Genomic DNA, 24,304 nt, shown 5'->3' with positions numbered 1-24,304 from the left:
TGCGTATTTTACCAGGTGCTATTTTTGTTGAAAACATCTGTAATCTTTAACTTTTTCCTAAAATATCGGAATGATTATCCGACAGAACGTGAAACCGGATTCTTCCTCCACAGAATCTGCACGACCTGCCAAGTTTTAGATATTTATCTGTTTTTATTCATTCTATTTCCGTGTCCCTTTTAAGGGGATGTGCTGTCTGTCCGAGATCATTCTCTGTCTATTTAAAATGGTGTGCTATCAGACCCGCATCATTCTGTGTCTGTTTGAAAGTGATGTGCTGTCTGTCCCGGATTTCCAATTTCAAATTTTAAAAACTGCCTTTGGAGGGTGCAGGAATTTTATTTTGTTTGTGTGTTTGTGTAAGTCAGAGTTTGTGCAAACGTGCTGTGCGATCTTACTGTCATGTGAGAAAAATGCATGTCATGCAACTTGAAACCGTACTGATTTGATTGAACACTCTTCGTGGACTCTCTGACAGTAGAAGATTCTGCTGTGGGATTTTGCTATTCCACATCTGAAAGAAGGGAAAATACACAAGTTAGAAATATAGCTATTTTAGCCAGGGCTGTGTGACATGATGACATCATCCATCCTCATTTTCTAATTCAAATTCAAATCAAATCAAACCAACACAAGAAAAGACATGACTGACTGATGGACTTTGTTTATACATGTATATATATGTGTATATTTATATATAATCTCACATTTTTAACATCCAAAATAAATATGCGTTTTCTGTTCTGCCTGCACCGGGCTCTATTACATTTGACCTCTTTCACAGCACAAGCAGCTGCTGTCAGATCCAACAGAAAGACACACACGACTTTAAAAAATCGCCTTTGTAGCCCACACCTTCCCTCCTGGCTTGTCTTCCACCATGGGCTTACTGTGTTTGGGTATTTATTGACTGCATTCAATGAAATTCTTCTAGTCACAAAGTCTTCGTTCAATCAAAAAATACATAGATTATGAATCAATTATTTATTTATTTAAAACAAATCAAATTCAATTTTTTAAAAACAAAATTTAAACCTATTTGTTTTCTTAAAATGTTAAAAATATATATATATTTCAGTCTGGGCTGGTTTTAGGTCGCTCCCTGCTTCCTGCCTGTCTATCACCTGTGGCTTCAATAACCGTCTGAGCCCCGCGTGGTCCTGAAGATAGAAATCTCACTTAATTCTTTTAAAAGGCAACTGCCGTCAGTCAAGGGTAATTCTGCATCTGGGTAAAAGGGATGTCCCTTGTAGTCGCGGATCATTCTGTGTCTGTTTAAACGGGCCGGTTGTCAGTTCCGGTTCATAATCTTTCCCTTTAAAACAGATTTTCTCCTTGGGGTTGCCTGCGCCGGTGCGCACCCAGATCGCAGTGCGCCTGTTCATTCATTCGAAATATGCTCATCTTTTCCGAAATCCACTCCTTGATATTGCAGTTGCCCCGAATTTGCTCCCAATATACACAACAGCACAACATACGCTAATGTCAGAGGCAGCGTGGCCTAATGGGTAAGGCGTCTGACTTCGATCGCAAACCACGAAATTATCAGAATAGTGCAGGTTCGAGTCCTGCTGCTGTCGTATTCGCTCACTGCCTGAAATTTTATATTCTTTGTTGCGATTCTACTGAGAAACCAACCATCTCTTCCAGTCACTCACCTGAAGTGAAGGAAGTCTGTTTGCTGATGGAATCGAATGGCACATTTTCATCATTGTCGATCTGCATGCACGACAGGGCAAGCTGTGAAGCGGACTTTCTTGCACATTATTATTGTTTGGATACAAAAAGCAGGAGATTGAATCGCTGAAAATGAGCTATGGAGTGGACGAGGTGGCCGAGAGGTTTAGGCGATGGCCTGCTTATTCATTGAGCTCTGCACGCATGGGTTCGAATCCCATCCTCGTCGTCGTTGTCCTACAGCTTTGACCTGCCTGGTCGTTTTGTCATTCACATTTAACCTCATCGGCAAATTCCTCTTTTTCTTAAAAGGATGCTGTACTTTGCTCATGTCATGTCTCAAATTAATAATATATTCGTCAAAAGGATGACATTTGCAGGACAATGGCGAGGGGGACTAATTAGATAGGTCTCTGAGGGACAACACAAGCACGATGGGTCCAATATCTTTTCTCACTACCATCAGAATCTGAGAGCTGCGCTTTTCACTGTCGGCGGCTCGTTGTTCTCGGGCTATGATTCTCGCTTACGAATGATCACATTTGAAACGCGAGAGGTCCCGGGCCAAATCCCGGACGAGCCCCGCCATTTTTTACTCAAAGTTCCGCTTCTCACAACCGCTCGACATGTGAGAAAACAGCCATATTTCATATTAAAACGTGTGATTTTGCGCCGATGTTCCCACAGCATCCAAATCCCAGAATAACGATTTAATCCCCTTCCCACTGAATACTGCGGACAGACATGGTCACCTTGGTATAGGAATGGTCATTCTGACATCATTTTCTAAACAATAGCACACAAGACAATGGGTCATCAATAAATGGGAAATGAATTAAACACTCTGCAATTACATTGTAAATGATCGGTAATAAAATGCTGGATAATAACTGGTGCAGATAATAGCTTATCTCTAGCAAAGATTAAGAATAATGTGTTTTGCTTACACACACACGCACATAGCAAGGACTCAGTGTGCATTTTTTTCAGTTGTTCTTCTTAACCTGATGCAATTGTATTTCTTAGGTCTTTAGGAACCTGCGGGAACCCATCCCGCGGTGTTTGCTGTGTCAGTATCTCAAGAGATAGCGCGCCGTTGCTGCTCCCATCGCCCTGGGGAATGGGGTAGCTATTTAAAGGGACAGGGACTCTCTTTTCTCTGCCTATTTATATCTAAAGGTACAGTCCAGTTTATCTCAGAGTGTCGGCGGACTTCACGTACCGAGCTCCCATTCACATTCACTTCCTTCTGTATTGTGCTGTGATTGTGAAGCTGTCTATTCCAGTGACTTGAACCTTTCTAAAATGGCACATTGTTTTTATAATCCATTTGACTTGCTTGTTTAATTTGGAAAAAATTCAGAATTGTGCAATGTGACGAAGGTTTTGTTTAAAGTAGAAGTAAAATTTGTTTCAATATATTATTTCCAACCCTCCCTCAACCCCCCAAATTTTGGAACACTCTGCAATACTGACTGGGATGTTCCCAAGTTCGATCCTTGATCTGGGCTGTTAGTTGATCTCAGCCAAGGCAGCAGTTCAGGGGTTATAATTGTCCTCAGTACCACTGCGCTAAATATGAGTAAAAATTAGCCACTGACCTTGCTCTTGATACTGATCCAGTGACATCAATTGGGAGGTCTGTGGATGTCATTTGGGTGTAGGATTGGATTCGGCTCTGATGCCTACCACAGTGGAAATCCTGCTGACACTCACTGAGTCGACTGATGGTGAAGCACCAGAGGTTAACACATTTCTGTGGAATTGCACCCAGCCAGATTCAGCACTTCCTGGAGAAAGTAATTCGCAGTTGATTTTGGACAATAAGGATGGAGGGAGAGTGACTAGAATAAGGCTTTTACAGCTTTGGAGGGACAGGAGGGGGACAGAATGTCCGATAGAAACTAGACTTGTCTGTTCTGAATTTCTATCCTGCACTTAAAGTAACAAATTTTGTAATCTACATTTGCAGGATATTAGAAGGGGAGAATCTGCAGCTTGGTAACTCAAACATAACATCACATCAAGATTTCAGAGATTCTCTGGATTCATCAGGATCACGTTATCATCAGCCTTTGGAAAAACACCAATCACAGCGGTGAGAAACAGTACACATGTTCTGTGTGTGGATAGAACTTCAACCATTCATCAACCAGTGAGACTCGTGTGCCCAGCTGACTAAACACTGTAAATGTGGGGACAGTGGGAATGGATGCAGATGGGCGTCGGGTGGAAAAACATCAGGGAGAGGCCATTTACCAGCTGAGTGTGGAAAGAGATTCAGTCTCTCATCTCACCAACTGACAATTGAGGACTTAGATAACAGACTTTCTCCTGTGAATATCGAGCTGTGCTATTGGGCCGCGATGTTTTTACTTGTCCATCTAGTTGACTGTAAAGCTTTGCCAATTAGTTGAAGTGATCGGTTTACTTGTAGATATTTTAAAAAATATATTTACTGAGTGGATTCAAATTTAAATTGAAACCAGCTTTCCAGGGGTGATACTCTATTCACACATTGAAGGTGAGAGAGATGCTGTGGACACACGAAAATTCCAGTATCTGTAAGTGATTTACAGACTGGGTTTTGTGTTTAATGATCCTGGGCGTGTTAGCTACCCCTACCCTGGACATCAAGACACTCTGGACGGTATGGGGAACTGTGACTTGTCCTGAGAGAAACCAAAGGTCTGAGAACTGATACAATCTAGAGTTAGAAAGGAGTAAAGGCACAAAATGAAGCTTTCGATAACAAGACATCAATTTGTCAACTCTTATCATGGAGACATCAAGTATCGACACACTGTGTTATTTGAAATATCAAAATATTGAACTCCAGCCCAGTTTTATGGGTGATTAACATCAGCAGAAACAATTCCCAACTCACAGAATGAACACGATTCAGTCAGGATGTGATTAACAGCAGTAATAACAGTAGAACCCAACCCCTGCAGTCACTTGCGAACTCGCAATTCAAATGACTGAGTAACTCCCTTCCCACACTTCCCCAGTGTGAACTCGCAGGAGTTTCAGCAGATCAGATGACTGAGTGAAACCTTGGCCACACACAGAGCAGGTGAATGGTCTCTCCCCAGTGTGACTGTGATGATGAATTTCTAGATCAGACGGGGAACTGAATCCCTTCCCACAGTCCCCACATTTCCATGATTTCTCCATGGAGCAGGTGTCATTGTGTCTCTCCAGGTTGGATGAGTGTCTGCTGTTTGCGGTGCCTCAGGCCCGTCCGGACTGCTTACAGTGACTGGGCTCTCCTCCACTTGATTCCGAAGTTCGGTTACCTATGGAGGAGTGAACTCTATATCGTGTTCTTCCTCTGCTTCTTCTATGGGGTTGCTGAACCCCCTTTTTGTTTAATCCACGTGTTTGCGGCAGATTTGTCCATTGGTAAGTTTAACTATCAGAATCCTATTCCCCTCTTTGGGCAATTACAGTGCCTGCAAGTTATTTAAGCCCTGCAGCGTAGTTGAGGACAAAGGCAGAGTCATTGACATCAATACATCGCGCCCTCGCATTCCCGTCATGGTAGTCACATTGTGACTGGCGCCTGCTCTCAACAATTTCTTTCATGGTGTGGCGTATAATGGATCACCTGGTTTTGAGTGTCCTTTTCATTAGCAGCTCTGCGGGTGGAACCCCTGTGAGCGAGTGTGGTCGGGATCTATTGGACAACAGGAGGCATGATAAGCGGCTTTGTAGGGAACCCCTTTGGATTCTGAGCATCCACTGTTTGATTATCTGCACTGCTCGTTCCAGCTGACCATTTGAGGCCGGCTTGAACGGTGCCATTCTGACATGGTTGATACCATTTCCTGCCATGAAGTCCTGGAATTCAATGTTTGTAAAGCACGGGCCATTGTCGCTGACCAAGGCGTCCGGTCGACCATGGGCAGCGAACATTGCACGTTGACTTTCTACCTTGGCGGAGGATGAGCTTGAATTGAGAATGTCACATCGTTCCATTTGAAGTAGGCGTCTACTGCAACCAAAAACATTTTTTCTCATGAAAGGACTTGCGTAGTCCACATGGATACATGACCATGGTTGGCGGACCAGGACCAGGGGCTAAGGGGAAACTTCCCTGGGCGCATTGCCCAGCTGGGAATACGTGTTGCATCTGTGAACACAACATTCCAGGTCGGCATCTATCCCTGGCCAGCAAACGTGTGACCTGGCAATTGCCTTCATCATGACAATGCCCGGGTGCTCATTGTGGAGTTCTCTGTTGAATATCTCTCTGCCCATCTGGGGCATGACTAAACGGTTTCCCCATAGTAGGCAATCGGCCTGAATCGAGGGTTCCTCCTTGCATCTGTGAAATGGTTTGAATTCCTCAGGGAATGTCCCGTACTTGGCTGCCCAGTCCCCATTTAGGACACATTTCTTGACTAAAGACAGTAGTGGGTCTCTATATTTCCAGATTTTGATCTGACGGGCTGTCACAGGTGAGCCTTCGCTTTCGAAAACTTCAACAGCCATGACCATCTCAGCAGCATGCTCGGTTGGCCCCTCGATGGTGGCTAGTGGGAGCCTGCTGAGTGCATCGGTGCAGTTTTCAGTGCCCGGTCTGTGATGAATTGTGTAGTCATAGGTGGCTAACGTGAGTGGCCCGTCTGTATGGGGATCAATGCATTTGCATTTATGGCCTTGTTGTCGGCCAAAAGGGAAGTTCGGGGTTTGTGATCTGTCTCCAGCTCACACTTCCTGCGAAACAGGTACTGGTGCATTTTTTTTACAGCATATATCCATGCAAGCGCTTACTTCTCTTCCATCCCGTAGCCCCATTCTGCCTGGGACAGACATCTGGAGGCATAAGCTACCGGGTGAAACTGACCATTGGCATTCACATGCTGCAACACACACCTGGCCACATAGGACGATGCATCGCATGTTAAAACAAGTTTCTTACATGGGTCACATTGCGTTAACAGATTGTTGGAGCAGAACAAATGTTGTGCTCAATCAGAAGCCCTTTCCTGGCTGTCCCCCCCAGAACCATTCACGACCTTTGTGCAGGAACACATGTCGCGGCTCTAACAGCGTGCTCAATTTGGGAAGAAAGTGAGCAAAATAATTCAGGAGCCCCAGGAATGAATGCAACTCCGTCGTGTTACGCGGTCTGGGTGCTCTCTGGATCGCTTCCGTTTTGGACACAGTCTGTTGATCCCGTCTGCTGCTACCCTCATCCGCAGGAATTCTACCTCTGGAGCTATGAAGATGCACTTCACCTTTTTCAGTCGCAGACCAACCCGGCCATCGCAATCGGGGTAAGTTTACCGCCTCGCAGGCCAGAAATGATTTATGGTACCTTACAGCAGGATTTTATAACAGCAAACCTGTTGCACTCTCTGTCAGCAGTGACCAGTTTATAACCGACAATGTCTGAGGGTCATTTCTGATCAGGAAACTAACCGCTTAATTGCAGAGATTCAAAGTTAATTTAGATCTGGGACAATTGTGATCCAGAGAGCATTAACCTGCCCTTACATTGATACTGTGGGTGGCTCGGAAAAGAGCCTTTGGTTTATTAGATTAAATCCTGTCCGCTTTACTTGCTCTTGGACACACTGATGGTTTTCTTGGGCAGCAGCACAGCCTGGATATTAGGCAGCACCCCGCCCTGAGCGATGGTCACCTTTCCCAGCAGCTTGTTGAGCTCCTGGTCTTTGCGGATGGCCAACTGCAGGTGTCTGGGGATGGTGCGGGTCTTCTTGTTGTCGCGGGCAGCGTTGCCGGCCAGCTCCAGGATTTCAGCCGGTCAGATACTCGAGCACAGCAGCCATGTAGACCGGGGCTCCGGCACCCACACGCTCAGCGTAGTTCCCCTTCCGCAGGAGCCTGTGAACACGGCCCAAAGGGAACTGCAGTCCGGCCCGGGAGGAGCGAGACTTGGCCTTGGCCCGATCTTTACCGCCGGTTTTTCATCTTCGAGACAGTTCCACAATCTATCATCTATCATGGAAAGAATCAGAAACTCCTCCCACATCTGCCTTTTACCTTCTGGAGGAATGCAGGGAGCTAACTTGTGATTGGTCGCTCTGTGGTGAATTTCATTGGTCCTTTCGGTTGACCAATCGCAGCCTGCTTAGCCCACCAAAGAAACCTGGGCGGAAATGACTGTTCTGAACAGTCAGTCTTCGAAGGATTTAGAAATTCAAAAATCCCGCCAATAATTGTTAAAATTGCGGATTATATTAGTAAATTCCCCATTTGCCACATATTTCCAAACACTTTTTTGTTTCACTTTGTCTTAATCCACATTTCACTTGTAAATTCCAGGCTGTTACAATCTGGATTAAATTTGGGTTCAGTTTCAAACTATATGTAATGGGAGGGAATCACTCCCCATTTATTCTGTAACGGGACACAATCCACTCAATCTTTGTAAAAGTTGGATTTCATAGATTATCGATCGATCCGCCGCACAGGCAGCAGTGAGACCAGAACTGGGAATCCTTCTGTGAAAAGGGAAGAGGGTCAGAGTGTTCAAACTGCCCCGGTTCTGGTCTCTGTCAGAACTCCCATTCTGGGTTGTTACATTCGGACTCGAAGGTTAATAAACTGATTGACTCCTAAGTAGAATGTTCTTTTGAATTGAAGAAGGCGTGAGAGAGAACGAGGTGGCTAAAGTCTGAGTATCACCCTAAAACAAGTTTCGAATTCTTTGGCAGGCGCTGCAAATGAACGGGTCTGAGAGCAAAGGAAAAGGGCGACCAGGGACCGTGTTTGTAGTTTAAGGCGGGAAAAGGAAGAACCGGACAGTAAAATCAGTTATCTGAGAAATTAAAACTAAATCTACAGCTGGAAGTGCAAAGGTCCCCACCCACTTGTTCAGGAAATAATTACAGTCAATTGAGTCCAAAGGGAGATGGGTTTGTGCAGCTGTTTCAGAGAGGTTGTGGGTGGCGCTTAAAAGAGCCGTTGTGTTTGGGTTTGATCTCTCAGGACAGCGTGTAGTTTGACTTGGAGCTGGTGTACTTGGTCACCACCTTTGTCCCTTCCGACACGGCGTGCTTGGCCAGCTCCCCGGGCAGCAGCAGGCGCACGGCGGTCTGGATCTCCCGGGAGCTGATGGTGCGGCGCTTGTTGTAATGGACCAGGCGGGAAGCCTCACCCGCGCTGTGCTCCAAAATATCGTTCACAACCGAGTTCATGATGTCCATGGCCTTGGAGGAGATGCCGGTGTCAGGGTGAACTTTGTAGATGTAGATGGAGTAACTCTCCTTCCTCCACCTTCTGCGCTCCTTGCCGCCCTTCGGTGATGATTTCTTGATTACTTTCTTGGTGGTAACTTTTTCCCGGGCAGGGAGCGGGCTCAGCGGCCGCCATCTTGGTCAGGGCGGGTCTCACGGCGCATGTGCGGTCCTTTGTGCAGGGACAACGTGTGGGCGGGGCTTCAGGGTGTATGTCAGTTTGATTGATCACATGTTTGTGCCCAGGTCAATGGCCCCAGAAGGAGAGCCGAGCTGTCTGATTGTTGTCTGGTGACCCTGGGCCTGGGCTCATCCTATTGGTCCAACCCTGGCTCACCCTATTGGGCCAGCACAGGCTCATCCTATTGGGTCATCCAAAGCTCACCCTATTCATCATCATCATAGGCAGTCGCTCGAAATCGAGGATGTCTTGATCCAACTCGAAAAGTGAGCTCTCAGGTGACTGAACAGTCCAATACGGGAATTAAAGTCTCTGTCCCAGTTGGGATGGACGGTGGTTGAAGGAAAAGGTCTGTAGACTGGTTTGCTGCACGTTCCTTCCGTTGCCTGTGCTAGATTTCGGTATGCTCTCGGCGATGAGACTCGAGGTGCTCAATGCCCTCCCGGATGCATTTCCTCCACTGAGGGTGGTCTTTGGCCAGGAACTCCCAGGTGCCGGTGGGGATGTTGCACTTTATCAGACAGGCTTTGAGGGTCCTTGAAACGCATCCTCTGCCCACCTTTAGGATCGCATGCCATGTCGGAGTTCCGACTAGAGCATTTGCTTTGGGAGTTTTGTGTCAGGCTTGTGAACAATGCGGCCCGACCTGCGGACATGGTCGAATGTGGTCAGTGCTTCAATACTGGGGATGTTGGCCTGGTCAAGGACGCTAACGTTGGTGCATCTGTCCTCCCAGGAGATTTGCAGGATCTTGTGAAGACATCGTTGATGGTATTTCTCCAGCAATTTAAGTTCAAAGCTTTCAGCAAGCACATGGTCTGCAGGGCTGTGTAATACACCCCCTCTGTATGGCTCAGAGATGTGCACGCTCTGCAGGAGACATCGCACCTAATTGGGCCAACACTGATGCACCCTATTGGGGCAACCCGGCCTCACCCTCTCAGGCAAGCCCAGGCTCACCCCATTGAGCCAGCACAGGCTCACCCTATTGGGCTAGCCCGGCCTCACCCTATCGAGCCAATCCAGGCTCGCACTATCGGGCCAGCACAGATTCATACTATCGGGCCAGCACAGTCTCGCAATATTGGGCCAGCACATGCTCATCCTGTCGGGCCATCACAGGCTCATCCGGTCGGGCCATCACAGGCTCATCCTGTCGGGCCAGCACAGGTTCACACTTTCGGGCCATCACAGTCTCACCCTATCGGGCGAGGACAGGTTCACACTATCGGCCAGCAGAGGCTCACACTGTTGGGCCAGCTCAGACTAACCCTATTGGGCCAGCACAGGCTCACACTATCGGGCCAGCACAGTCTCACACTATCGGGCCAGCACAGTCTCACTCTATCGGGCAAGCACAGTCTCACCCTATTGGCACAGCCCCCAGGCTCACCCTACCGGGCCAGCACAATCTCACCCTATTGGCCCAGCACAGGCTCACCCGATCGGCCCAGCAGAGCTTTACACAATTGGGCCAGCACAGTCTCACCCTCGCGGGCAATACAGGCTCACACTATTGGGCCAGCACAGTCTCACCATATTGGGCCAGCACAGTCTCACCCTATCGGGCAGCACAGGCTCATCCTATTGGGCCAGCACTGTCTCACCCTATCGGGCAGCACAGGCTCATCCTATTGGGCCAGCCCAGGCTCAGCCTATCGGGCAACACAGTCTCACCCTATTGAGCCAGCACAAAAGACCCAGTGGCCAGCAGAGAAAATCAGCATCTCATTGATTTTATTCTCACTTTGCACACAGCTGCTGCAGGTCTGAACCCAACCATGTAAGGTGGAAATGGTCAACATCCTCGGCCTTTGAATGTGGAAGCAGGAATGTTTGTCTCTTCTCTCTGTGGGAAAATATTTCAAACATCTGGGAAAGCACCACGACACACAAACATCTGAGTGAGATTGTTCCAGTGCACTTGAAAGAGCTTCAACCAGTTACACAGCCTGAAAGAACTTCGCACCATTCACAGCAGAGAGAAGCTACTCGTGTTGTGTGTGTGGACAAATCTTCAACTGATCGTCCAAACTGGAGAGACACAAGGACACCCACACCATGGAGAAACCGTGGGAATGTGGAGACTGTGGGGAGAGATTCAGCTCCCCGTCTGATGCAGAAATTCATTGGCACAGTCACACCGGGAAGAGGCCGTTCACCTGCTCCGTGTGTGGGTAGGGTTTCACTCCATCATCTGCTGAAACTCCAGCGAGTTCACACTGGGGAAGTGTGGGAAGAGATTCATTCAGTTATCTGAATTGCGAGTTCACAAGTGACTGCAAGGGTTGGGTTCTACTGTTATTACTGCTGTTAATCACATTCTGACTGAATCGTGTTCGTTCTGTCAGTTGGGATTTGTTTCTGCTGATGTTAATCATTCTGAAAACTGGGCTGGAGTTTAATATTTTGATATTTCAAATTACACAATGTGTCAATATTTGATATCTCTATGATAAGAGGCGACTATTGATGTCCTGTTTCTGACTGCTTCATTTGGGGCCTTTTCTCCTTTATAACTCTCGATTGTTTCAGTTCTCAAGCCTTTGATTACTCTCAGAGACAAGTTCCAGTTCCCCACACCTTCCAGAATGCCTCTCTTTGCCTTGGTGTCCAGGTTAGGGATAGCGAACACGCCCGAGATCACTGAACACAAAATCCAGTCTGTTAATCACTTTCAGTGACAGGACTTAGCATGTGCCTACAGCAGGTGTTGAGATAAGCGACTGCATCTCTTTGCACACTCAGCTGGTAAACGGCCTCTCCCTTATGTGTTTTCACCCGACGCGCATCTGCATCCATTCCCACTGTCCCCACATTCACAGTGTTGAGTCAGCTGGGCACACGACTCTCACAGGCTCGACGACTGGTTGAAGGTACATCCATACACAGAACATATGTCCTGTTTCTCCTCGCTGTGATTGGTGTTTTTCCAAAGACTGATGATAAGGTGATCCTGATGAAACTGATGATTCCCTCAAATACTGACGTGATGATTGGTTTAAGTTTCCAAGCTGCAGATCCTCCCCTTCTAATACCCTGCAAATGGAGGTTACAAAAGTTGTTACTTTAAGAACAAGATATAAATTTCCACTGTGATAGGCATCAGAGCCGAGTTCAATCCTGCCCTCAAGTGACATCCACACACTTCGCAGTTGATGTCACTGGATCTGTATCAAGAGCAAGGGCACTGGATAATTTTTACTTATATTTAACCCAGTGGTAGTGAGGACAATTAGAACCCCTGAATTGCTGCCTTGACTGAGAACAACTAACAGCCCAGATCAAGGACCGAACTTGGGAGCTTCCCAGTCAGTATTGCAGAGTGTTCTAAAATTTGTGGGGTTGGGGGAGGGTTAGAAAGAATATTTTCAAGCAAATTTAAATCCACTTTTAAACAAATCCTTCGTCACAATGCACAATTCTGAAATCCTTTCAAGTTAGAAAAGCAATTCAAATGGATCATCAAAAACAATTGAGACATTATAGAAACGCTCAAGTCACTGAAAATAAACGGCTTTACAATCACGGCCCAATACAGAAGGGAGCAACTGTTAATGGGAGCTCGGCTTGTGAAGTCCTCCGACACTGCGAGATAAACTGGACTGTTCTTTTAAGTATAACTAGGCAGAGAAAAGGGAGTCCATGTCCCTTTAAATATCTGCTCCATTCCCCCAGGCAGCAGGAGGAGCAATAGCGTGCGGTATCTTTATATCCTGACGCAGCAAGACCTAATAAAACATATTGCATCAGCTTAAGCACAACAAGTGAAAAGTGTGCACACAAAGTCTTTGCTATATATATATGTGTATGTGTGTGTGTAAACTAAACACATCATTCTTATTGTTAGCTCGTGAATTTCACAGAGATAAGCTATTATCTTCGCCAGTTATTTTTCAGCGTTTATTTCCTATTATTTACAATGTAATTGCAGAGTGTTTAATCCCTTTACCATTTATTGATGACCCATTGTCCTGTGTGCCCTTGTTTAGAAAGTGATGTCACAATGACCATTCCGTTACCGAGGTGACCATCTGTGCGCAGTATTCAGTGGTAAGGGGATTAAATTACACCGAGGGTAATGAGCAGCCTCCCATCAGTCTCTGCACTTTATTGTCCAGTGATCACCTCACCATCACACAGACGCTGCTCAGATTTACCTCCAGTGTGGATGACTTGTGTAAGTGATGTTGAAAATGAAATTGTCGGGGTGAAAGAGGAGTTGGGGGAGGGATTTGGAGAGAAGGGTGAAAGACGAGTTGGGGTGAGGGTTTGAAAGAAATGTGGTGATAGAGGAGTTGGGTGAGGGGTTTGGAGAGTAGGGGCGAAAGAGTAGTTGGCGAGGCGGAGTTGGAGAGTAGAGGTGAATGAGTTGCATGAGTGAGGGGTATTTACTGCCCAATAATCGCCTTTCTTGAACTATGATGGGTTTCCTTTTTCTTTAAAATGTTTGGTATTGTGTATTCCACCGAAGCTAAATGCGGGGCTGCAGTTCTTTGCAGGCACGGGGCTGTTTCTGGTGAATTAATATGGGTAGTGTTAATTGGGAATAGATTTTAGTGGGATCATTCTGTGCTGAATGCGTTGCTGGTCTGCGGGGTTGTCCACAGTTGCTGTTGACAACAAATCCAGGCTTCCCTTACATAGTGACACCAAATCCAGGGACCAGTTACATTGTGACACCAAATCTGATATGTCCTTACGATACTGTATAAATACACACGAGGCCCATACTTGAGAGAAGGTCACTCTGTGACCAGTTACCTTTTTTACCAATACCTCAAGTGATGAAGGTGGGTGGAGCTCCTCCTTTTATACTTGAAAGTCAAGGTTAGGAGTGTCTCCCACAAGTTCACCCCATTGTGGTCAATGTTCTCAAGGTGTACAACTTCGGTCAGCTTATACATGGGTGACAATGATAGTTGAATACATGACATCACCTCCCCCCAAAGTCTTATTGAGATCACAGGTTAAGTCTCTCTGGTGGTTTACACTCCCTTGTAGAGCGCCTGAGTTGGGGTTCCGGTTGTTGGGCGTTGGCCTGAGTGTCTGCTGTTTGCGATGCCTCAGGCCTGTCCGGACTGCCCAAAGTGACTGGGCTCTCCTCCACTTGGTTCCGATGTTTGGTCACCTGTGGTGGAGTAAACTCTACATCGTGTTCTTCCTCTGCTTCTTCTATGGGGTTGCTGAACCCCCTTTTAGTTTCATCCACGTGTTTGCGGCAGATTTGTCCATTGGTAAGTTTAACTATCAGAATCCTATTTCCCTCTTTGGGCAATCACAGTGCCTGCAAGTTATTTAAGCCCTGCAGCGTAGTTGAGGACAAAGGCAGAGTCATTGACATTAATACATCGCGCCCTCGTATTCCCATCACGGTAGTCACATTGTGACTGGCGCCTGCTCTCAACAATTTCTTTCATGGTGTGGCGTATAATGGATCACCTGGTTTTGAGTGTCCTTTTCATTAGCAGCTCTGCGGGTGGAACCCCTGTGGCGAGTGTGCTCGGGATCTATTGGACAACAGGAGGCATGATAAGCGGCTTTGTAGGGAACCCCTTTGGATTCTGAGCATCCGCTGTTTGATTATCTGCACTGCTCCTTCCACCTGACCATTTGAGGCCGGCTTGAACGGTGCCGTTCTGACATGGTTGATACCATTTCCTGCCATGAAGTCCTGGAAGTCAATGTTTGTAAAGCACGGGCCATTGTCGCTGACCAATGCGTCCGGTCGACCATGGGCAGCGAACATTGCACGTTGACTTTCTACCTTGCCGGAGGATGTGCTTGAATTGAGAATGTCACATCGATCCATTTGAAGTAGGCGTCTACTGCAACCAAAAACATTTTTTCTCATGAAAGGACTTGCGTAGTCCACATGGATACATGACCATGGTTGGCGGACCAGGATAAGGGGCTAAGGGGGGACTTCCCTGGGCTCAATGCCCAGCTGGGAATATGTGTTGCGTCTGTGAACACAAAATTCCAGGTCGGCATCTATCCCTGGCCAGCAAACGTGTGACCTGGCAATTGCCTTCATCATGACAATGCCCGGGTGCTCATTGTGGAGTTCTCTGTTGAACATCTCTCTGCCCATCTGGGGCATGACTACACGGTTTCCCCATAGTAGGCAATCGGCCTGAATCGAGGGTTCATCTTTGCGTCTGTGAAATGGTTTGAATTCCTCAGGGAATGCCCCGTACTTGGCTGCCCAGTCCCCATTTAGGACACATTTCTTGACTAAAGACAGTAGTGGGTCTCGATTTTCCCAGATTTTGATCTGACGGGCTGTCACAGGTGAGCCTTCGCTTTCGAAAACTTCAACAGCCATGACCATCTCAGCAGCATGCTCGGTTGGCCCCTCGGTGGTGGCTAGTGGGAGCCTGCTGAGTGCATCGGTGCAGTTTTCAGTGCCCGGTCTGTGATGAATTGTGTAGTCATAGGCGGCTAACGTGAGTGGCCCGTCTGTATGGGGGTCAATGCATTTGCATTTATGGCCTTGTTGTCGGCCAAAAAGGACGTTCGGGGTTTGTGATCTGTCTCCAGCTCACACTTCCTGCGGAACAGGTACTGGTGCATTTTTTTTACAGCATATATCCATGCAAGCGCTTATTTCTCTACCATCCCGTAGCCCCGTTCTGCCTGCGACAGACATCTGGAGGCATAAGCTACTGGCTGAAACTGACCATTGGCATTCACATGCTGCAACACACACCTGGCCACATAGGACGATGCGTCGTATGTTAAAACAAGTTTCTTACATGGGTCATATAGCGTTAACAGATTGTTGGAGCATAACAAATTTTGTGCTCTATCAGAAGCCCTTTCCCGGCTGTCTCCCCAGAACCATTCACGACCTTTGTGAAGGAGCACGTGTCGCGGCTCTAACAGCGTGTCAACTTGGGAAGAAAGTGAGCAAAATAATTCAGGAGCCCCAGTAATGAATGCAACTCCGTCGTGTTACGCGGTCTGGCTGCTCTCTGGATCGCTTCCGTTTTGGACACAGTCGGTTGATCCCGTCTGCTGCTACCCTCATCCGCAGGAATTCTACCTCTGGAGCTATGAAGATGCACTTCACCTTTTTCAGTCGAAGACCAACCCGGCCATCGCAATCGGGGTAAGTTTACCGCCTCGCAGGCCAGAAATGATTTATGGTACCTTACAGCAGGATTTTACAACAGCAAACCTGTTGCACTGTCTGTCAGCAGTGACCAGTTTATAACCGACAATGTCTGAGGGTCATTTCTGATCAGGAAACTAACCGCTTAATTGCAGAGATTCAAAGTTAATTTAGATCTGGGACAATTGTGATCCAGAGAGCATTAACCTGCCCTTACATTGATACTGTGGGTGGCTCGGAAAAGAGCCTTTGGTTTATTAGATTAAATCCTGTCCGCTTTACTTGCTCTTGGACACACTGGTGGTTTTCTTGGGCAGCAGCACAGCCTGGATATTAGGCAGCACCCCGGCCTAAGCGATGGTCACCTTTCCCTGCAGCTTGTTGAGCTCCTGGTCGTTGCGGATGGCCAGCTGCAGGTGTCTGGGGATGGTGCGGGTCTGCTTGTTGTCGCGGGCCGGTTTGCCGGCCAGCTCCAGGATTTCAGCCGGTCAGATACTCGAGCACAGCAGCCATGTAGACCGGGGCTCCGGCACCCACACGCTCAGCGTAGTTCCACTTCCGCAGGAGCCTGTGAACACGGCCCACAGGGAAATGCAGTCCGGCCTGGGAGGAGCGACACTTGGCCTTGGCCCGATCTTTACCGCCGGTTTTTCATCCTCGAGACAGTTCCACAATCTACACTATCATGGAAAGAATGAGAAACTCCTCCCACATCTGCCTTTTACCTTCTGGAGGAATGCAGGGAGAGAACTTGTGATTGGTCGCTCTGTGGTGAATTTCATTAGTCCTTTCCGATGACCAATCGCAGCCTGCTTAGCCCACCAAAGAAACCTGGGCGGAAATGACTGTTCTGAACAGTCAGTCTTCGAAGGATTTAGAAATTCAAAAATCCCGCCAATAATTGTTAAAATTTCGGATTATATTAGTAACTTCCCCATTAGCCACATATTTCCAAACACTTTTTTGTTTCCCTTTGTCTTAATCCACATTTCACTTGTAAATTCCAGGCTGTTACAATCAGGATTAAATTTGGGTTCAGTTTCAAACTATATGTAATGGGAGGGAATCACTCCCCACTTATTCTGTAACGGGACACAATCCACTCAATCTTTGTAAAAGTTGGATTTCATAGATTATCGATCGATCCCCCGCACAGGCAGCAGTGAGACCAGAACTGGGAGTCCTTCCGTGAAAAGGGAAGAGGGACAGAGTGTTCAAACGGCCCCGGTTCTGGTCTCTGTCAGAACTCCCATTCTGGGTTGTTACATTCGGACTCGAAGGTTAATAAACTGATTGACTCCTAAGTAGAATGTTCTTTTGAATTGAAGAAGGCGTGAGAGAGAACGAGGTGGCTAAAGTCTGAGTATCACCCGAAAACAAGTTTCTAATTCTTTGGCAGGCGCTGCAAATGAACGGGTCTGAGAGCAAAGGAAAAGGGCGACCAGGGACCGTGTTTGTAGTTTAGGGCGGGAAAAGGAAGAACCGGACAGTAAAATCAGTTATCTGAGAAATTAAAACTAAATCTACAGCTGGAACTGCAAAGGTCCCCACCCACTTGTTCAGGAAATAATTACAGTAAATTGAGTCTAAAGGGAGATGGGTTTGTGCAGCTCTTTCAGAGAGGTTGTGGGTGGCGCTTAAAAGAGCCGTTGTGTTTGGGTTTGATCTCTCAGGACAGCGTGCAGTTTTACTTGGAGCTGGTGTACTTGGTCACCACCTTTGTCCCTTCCGACACGGCGTGCTTGGCCAGCTCCCCGGACAGCAGCAGGCGCACGGCGGTCTGGATCTCCCGGGAGCTGATGGTGCGGCGCTTGTTGTAATGGATCAGGCGGGAAGCCTCACTCGCGTTGTGCTCCAAAATATCATTCACAACCGAGTTCATGATGCCCATGGCCTTGGAGGAGATGCCGGTGTCAGGGTGAACTTTGTAGATGTAGATGGAGTAACTCTCCTTCCTCCACCTTCTGCGCTTCTTGCCGCCCTTCGGTGATGATTTCTTGATTACTTTCTTGGTGGTAACTTTTTCCCGGGCAGGGAGCGGGCTCAGCGGCCGCCATCTTGGTCAGGGCGGGTCTCACGGCGCATGTGCGGTCCTTTGTGCAGGGACAACGTGTGGGCGGGGCTTCAGGGTGTATGTCAGTTTGATTGATCACATGTTTGTGCCCAGGTCAATGGCCCCAGAAAGATTGCCTTGCTGTCTGATTGTTGTCTGGTGACCCTGGGCCTGGGCTCATCCTATTGGTCCAACCCTGCCTCACCCTATTGGGCATCCCATGCTCACCCTTTTGGGCCATCCCATGCTCACCCTATTCATCATCATCATAGGCAGTAGCTCGAAATCGAGGATGTCTTGATCCAACCATAAAAGTGAGTTCTCAGGTGACTGACCAGTCCAATACGGGAATTACAGTCCCTGTCCCAGTTGGGATGGACGGTGGTTGAAGGAAAAGTTCTGTAGACTGGTTTGCTGCACGCTCCTTCCATTGCCTGTGCTAGATTTCGGTATGCTTTATGCGATGAGACTCGAGATGCTCAATGCCCTCCCGGATGCACTTCCTCCACTTAGGTTGGTCTTTGGCCAGGAACTCCCAGGTGCCGGTGGGGATGTTGCACTTTATCAGACAGGCTTTGAGGGTCCTTGAAACGCATCCTCTGCCCACCTTTAGGATCGCATGCCATGTCGGAGTTCCGACTAGAGCATTTGCTTTGGGAGTTTTGTGTCAGGCTTGTGAACATTGCGGCCCGCCCTGCGGACCTGGTCGAGTGTGGTCAGTGCTTCAATACTGGGGATGTTGGCCTGGTCAAGGACGCTAACGTTGGTGCATCTGTCCTCCCAGGGGATTTGCAGGATCTTTTGAAGACATCGTTGATGGTATTTCTCCAGCAATTTAAGTTCAAAGCTTTCAGCAAGCACTTGGTCTGCAGGGCTGTGTAATACACCACCTCTGTATGGCTCAGAGATGTGCACGCTATACAGCAGACATCGCACCCTATTGGGCCAGCACTGATGCACCCTATTGGGGCAACCCGGCCTCACCCTCTCGGGCAAGCCCAGGCTCACCCCATTGAGCCAGCACAGGCTCACCCTATTGGGCTAGCCCGGCCTCACCCTATCGAGCCAATCCAGGCTCGCACTATCGGGCCAGCACAGATTCACACTATCGGGCCAGCACAGTCTCGCAATATTGGGCCAGCACAGGCTCATCCTGTCGGGCCATCACAGTCTCACCCTATCGGGCGAGCACAGGTTCACACTATCGGCCAGCAGAGGCTCACACTGTTGGGCCAGCTCAGACTAACCCTATTGGGCCAGCACAGTCTCACACTATCGGGCCAGCACAGTCTCACTCTATCGGGCAATCACAGTCTCACCCTATTGGCCCAGCCCAGGCTCACCCTATTGGCCCAGCCCCCAGGCTCACCCTACCGGGCCAGCACAATCTCACCCTATTGGCCCAGCACAGGCTCACCCGATCGGCCCAGCAGAGCTTTACACTATTGGGCCAGCACAGTCTCACCATATTGGGCCAGCACAGTCTCACCCTATCTGGCAGCACAGGCTCATCCTATTGGGCCAGCCCAGGATCAGCCTATCGGGCAACACAGTCTCACCCTATTGGGCCAGCACAAAAGACCCAGTGGCCAGCAGAGAAAATCAGCCTCTCATTGATTTTATTCTCACTTTGCACACAGCTGCTGCAGGTCTGAACCCAACCATGTAAGGTGGAAATGGTCAACATCCTCGGCCTTTGAATGTGGAAGCAGGAATGTTTGTCTCTTCTCTCTGTGGGAAAATATTTCAAACATCTGGGAAAGCACCACGACACACAAACATCTGAATGAGATTTTTCCAGTGCACTTGAAAGAGCTTCAACCAGTTACACAGCCTGAAAGAACTTCGCACCATTCACAGCAGAGAGAAGCTACTCGTGTTGTGTGTGTGGACAAATCTTCAACTGATCGTCCAAACTGGAGAGACACAAGGCCACCCACACCATGGAGAATCCGTGGGAATGTGGAGACTGTGGGGAGAGATTCAGCTCCCCGTCTGATGTAGAAATTCATTGGCACAGTCACACCGGGAAGAGGCCATTCACCTGCTCCGTGTGTGGGTAGGGTTTCACTCCATCATCTGCTGAATCTCCAGAGAGTTCACACTGGGGAAGTGTGGGAAGAGATTCATTCAATTATCTGAATTGCGAGTTCACAAGTGACTGCAAGGGTTGGGTTCTACTGTTATTACTGCTGTTAATCACATTCTGACTGAATCGTGTTCGTTCTGTCAGTTGGGATTTGTTTCTGCTGATGTTAATCATTCTGAAAACTGGGCTGGAGTTTAATATTTTGATATTTCAAATTACACACTGTGTCAATATTTGATGTCTCTATGATAAGAGGCGACTATTGATGTCCTGTTTCTGACTGCTCCATTTGGGGCCTTTTCTCCTTCTAACTCTCGATTGTTTCAGTTCCCATGCCTTTGATTACTCTCAGAGACAAGTTCCAGTTCCCCACACCTTCCAGAATGCCTCTCTTTGCCTTGGTGTCCAGGTTAGGGATAGCGAACACGCCCGAGATCACTGAACACAAAATCCAGTCTGTTAATCACTTTCAGTGACAGGACTTAGCATGTGCCTACAGCAGATGTTGAGATAAGCGACTGCATCTCTTTCCACACTCAGCTGGTAAACGGCCTCTCCCTGATGTGTTTTCACCCGACGCGCATCTGCATCCATTCCCACTGTCCCCACATTCACAGTGTTGAGTCAGCTGGGCACACGATTCTCACAGGCTAGACGACAGGTTGAAGATACATCCATACACAGAACATATGTCCTGTTTCTCCTCGCTGTGATTGGTGTTTTTCCAAAGACTGATGATAAGGTGATCCTGATGAAACTGATGATTCCCTCAAATACTGACGTGATGATTGGTTTGAGTTTCCAAGCTGCAGATCCTCCCCTTCTAATACCCTGCAAATGGAGGTTACAAAAGTTGTTACTTTAAGAACAAGATATAAATTTCCACTGTGATAGGCATCAGACCCGAGTTCAATCCTGCCCTCAAGTGACATCCACACACTTCGCAGTTGATATCACTGGATCGGTATCAAGAGCAAGGGCACTGGAAAATTTTTACTTATATTTAACCCAGTGGTAGTGAGGACAATTAGAACCCCTGAATTGCTGCCTTGACTGAGAACAACTAATAGCTCAGATCAAGGACCGAACTTGGGAGCTTCCCAGTCAGTATTGCAGAGTGTTCTAAAATTTGTGGGGTTGGGGGAGGGTTAGAAAGAATATTTTCAAACAAATTTAAATCCACCTTTAAACAAATCCTTCGTCACAATGCATAATTCTTAAATCCTTTCAAGTTAGAAAAGCAATTCAAATGGATCATCAAATACAATTGAGACATTATAGAAAGGCTCAAGTCACTGAAAATATACAGCTTTACAATCACTGCACAATACAGAAGGGAGCAACTGTTAATGGGAGCTCGGCTTGTGAAGTCCTCCGACACTGCGAGATAAACTAGACTGTTCTTTGAAGTATAACTAGGCAGAGAAAAGGGAGTCCATGTCCCTTTAAATATCTGCTCCATTCCCCCAGGCAGCAGGAGGAGCAATAGCGTGCGGTATCTTTATATCCTGACGCAGCAAGACCTAATAAAACATATTGCATCAGCTTAAGTACAACAACTGAAAAGTGTGTACACAAAGTCTTTGCTATATATATATGTGTAAGTGTGTGTGTGTGTGTGTAAACTAAACACATCATTCGTATTGTTAGCTCGTGAATTTCACAGAGATAAGCTATTATCTTCGCCAGTTATTTTTCAGCATTTATTTCCTATTATTTACAATGTAATTGCAGAGTGTTTAATCCCTTTACCATTTATTGATGACCCATTGTCCTGTGTGCCCTTGTTTAGAAAGTGATGTCACAATGACCATTCCGTTACCAAGGTGACCATCTGTGTGCAGTATTCAGTGGTAAGGGGATTAAATCTCACCGAGGGTAATGAGCAGCACCCATCAGTCTCTGCACTTTATTGTCCAGTGATCACCTCACCATCACACAGAAGCTCCTCAGATTTACCTCCAGTGTGGATGACTTGTGTAAGTGATGTTGAAAATGAAATTGTCGGGGTGAAAGAGGAGTTGGGGGAGGGATTTGGAGAGAAGGGTGAAAGAGGAGTTGGGGTGAGGGTTTGAAAGAAATGTGGTGATAGAGGAGTTGGGTGAGGGGTTTGGAGAGTAGGGGCGAAAGAGTAGTTGGCGAGGGGGAGTTGGAGAGTAGAGGTGAATGAGTTGTATGAGTGAGGGGTATTTACTGCCCAATAATCGCCTTTCTTGAACTATGATGGGTTTCCTTTTTCTTTAAAATGTTTGGTATTGTGTATTCCACCGAAGCTAAATGCGGGGCTGCAGTTCTTTGCAGGCACGGGGCTGTTTCTGGTGAATTAATATGGGTAGTGTTAATTGGGAATAGATTTTAGTGGGATCATTCTGTGCTGAATGCGTTGCTGGTCTGCGGGGTTGTCCACAGGTGCTGTTGACAACACTCCAGGCTTCCCTTACATAGTGACACCAAATCCAGGGACCACTTACATTGTGACACCAAATCTGATATGTCCTTACGATACTGTATAAATGCACACGAGGCCCATACTTGAGAGAAGGTCACTCTGTGACCAGTTACCTTTTTTACCAATACCTCAAGTGATGAAGGTGGGTGGAGCTCCTCCTTTTATACTTGAAAGTCAAGGTTAGGAGTGTCTCCCACAAGTTCACCCCATTGTGGTCAATGTTCTCAAGGTGTACAACTTCGGTCAGCTTATACATGGGTGACAATGATAGTTGAATACATGACATCACCTCCCCCCAAATTCTTATTGAGATCACAGGTTAAGTCTCTCTGGTGGTTTACACTCCCTTGTAGAGCGCCTGAGTTGGGGTTCCGGTTGTTGGGCGCTGGCCTGAGTGTCTGCTGTTTGCGATGCCTCAGGCCTGTCCGGACTGCCCACAGTTACTGGGCTCTCCTCCACTTGGTTCCGATGTTTGGTCACCTGTGGTGGAGTAAACTCTACGTCGTGTTCTTCCTCTGCTTCTTCTATGCGGTTGCTGATCCTCCTTTTAGTTTGATCCACTAGTTTACGGCAGATTTGTCCATTGGTAAGTTATCTACCAAAACCCCAATTCCCCTCTTTGGCAATCACAGTGCCTGCAAGCCATTTGGGCCCTGCAGCGTAAATAAGGAAAAAACAGTGTATTGACATCAATACATGGCGCCCTCGCATTCCTGTCATAATAGTCACATTGTGACTGACGCCTGCTCTCAACAATTTCTTTCATAGTGGGGTGTATTACGGATAACCGCGTTTTGAGCTTCCTTTTCGTTAGCAGCTCTGCGGGTGGAACCCCTGTGAGTGAGTGTGGCCGGGATCTATTGGCCTACAGGAGGCGTGATAAGCGGCTTTGTAGGGAACCCCCTTGGATTCTGAGCATCCCCTGTTTGATTATCTGCACTGCTCGTTCCGCCTGGCCGTTTGAGGCCGGCTTGAACGGTGCCGTTCTGACATGGTTGATTCCATTGCCTGCCATGAAGTCCTGGAATTCAGTGCTTGTGAAGCACGGGCCATTGTAGCTTACCAAGACATCCGGTACATCATGGGCAGCGAACATTGCCCGTATACTTTCTACGGTTGCAGAGGATGTGCTTGAATTTAAAATGGCACAATCAATCCATTTAGAGTAGGCGTCTACTACATCCAAAAAATGTTTTCCCATGAAAGGACCTGCGTAGTTCACATGGATGCGTGACCATGGCTTGGTGGGCCAGGACCAGGGGCTAATGGCGGCTTCCCTGGGTGCGTTGACCAGCTGAGCACACGTGTTGCACCTGCGAACACAAAGTTCCAGATCTGCATCTATCCCTGTCCACCAAATGTGTGACCTGGCAATTGCCTTCATCATGACAGTGCCCGGATGCCCATTGTGAAGTTCACTGATAAACACCTCTCTGCCCCTCTGGGACATGACTGCTCGCTTTTCCCATAGTCGGCAATCGGCCTGAATCCAGAGTTCATCCTTGTGCCGATGAAACGGTTTAAATT

General features: G+C 47.5%; 2 non-coding genes and 1 pseudogene across 2 annotated transcripts; 2 read left to right on the top strand and 1 right to left on the bottom strand.

The window, feature by feature from the left end:
- The first annotated feature begins 1,490 nt into the window (after positions 1 to 1,490).
- trnar-ucg (transfer RNA arginine (anticodon UCG)) lies at positions 1,491 to 1,580 on the top strand. Its single transcript is given in 2 exon segments — positions 1,491 to 1,527; positions 1,545 to 1,580. It is a non-coding gene; the product is annotated as a tRNA-Arg (tRNA).
- Positions 1,581 to 1,824: 244 nt separating this feature from the next.
- trnas-gcu (transfer RNA serine (anticodon GCU)) lies at positions 1,825 to 1,906 on the top strand. Its single transcript has one exon. It is a non-coding gene; the product is annotated as a tRNA-Ser (tRNA).
- Positions 1,907 to 7,243: 5,337 nt separating this feature from the next.
- LOC139257759 (histone H2A-like) lies at positions 7,244 to 9,024 on the bottom strand (annotated as a pseudogene).
- Between the last annotated feature and the right edge of the window lie 15,280 nt (positions 9,025 to 24,304).

The sequence above is a fragment of the Pristiophorus japonicus genome, unplaced genomic scaffold (assembly GCF_044704955.1).
Source record: "Pristiophorus japonicus isolate sPriJap1 unplaced genomic scaffold, sPriJap1.hap1 HAP1_SCAFFOLD_91, whole genome shotgun sequence".
In the NCBI taxonomy this organism is placed as follows: Eukaryota; Metazoa; Chordata; class Chondrichthyes; family Pristiophoridae; genus Pristiophorus; species Pristiophorus japonicus.
The sequence above is the reverse complement of the archived record's forward strand: the minus strand, read 5'-3'. Positions and strand labels throughout refer to the sequence as shown.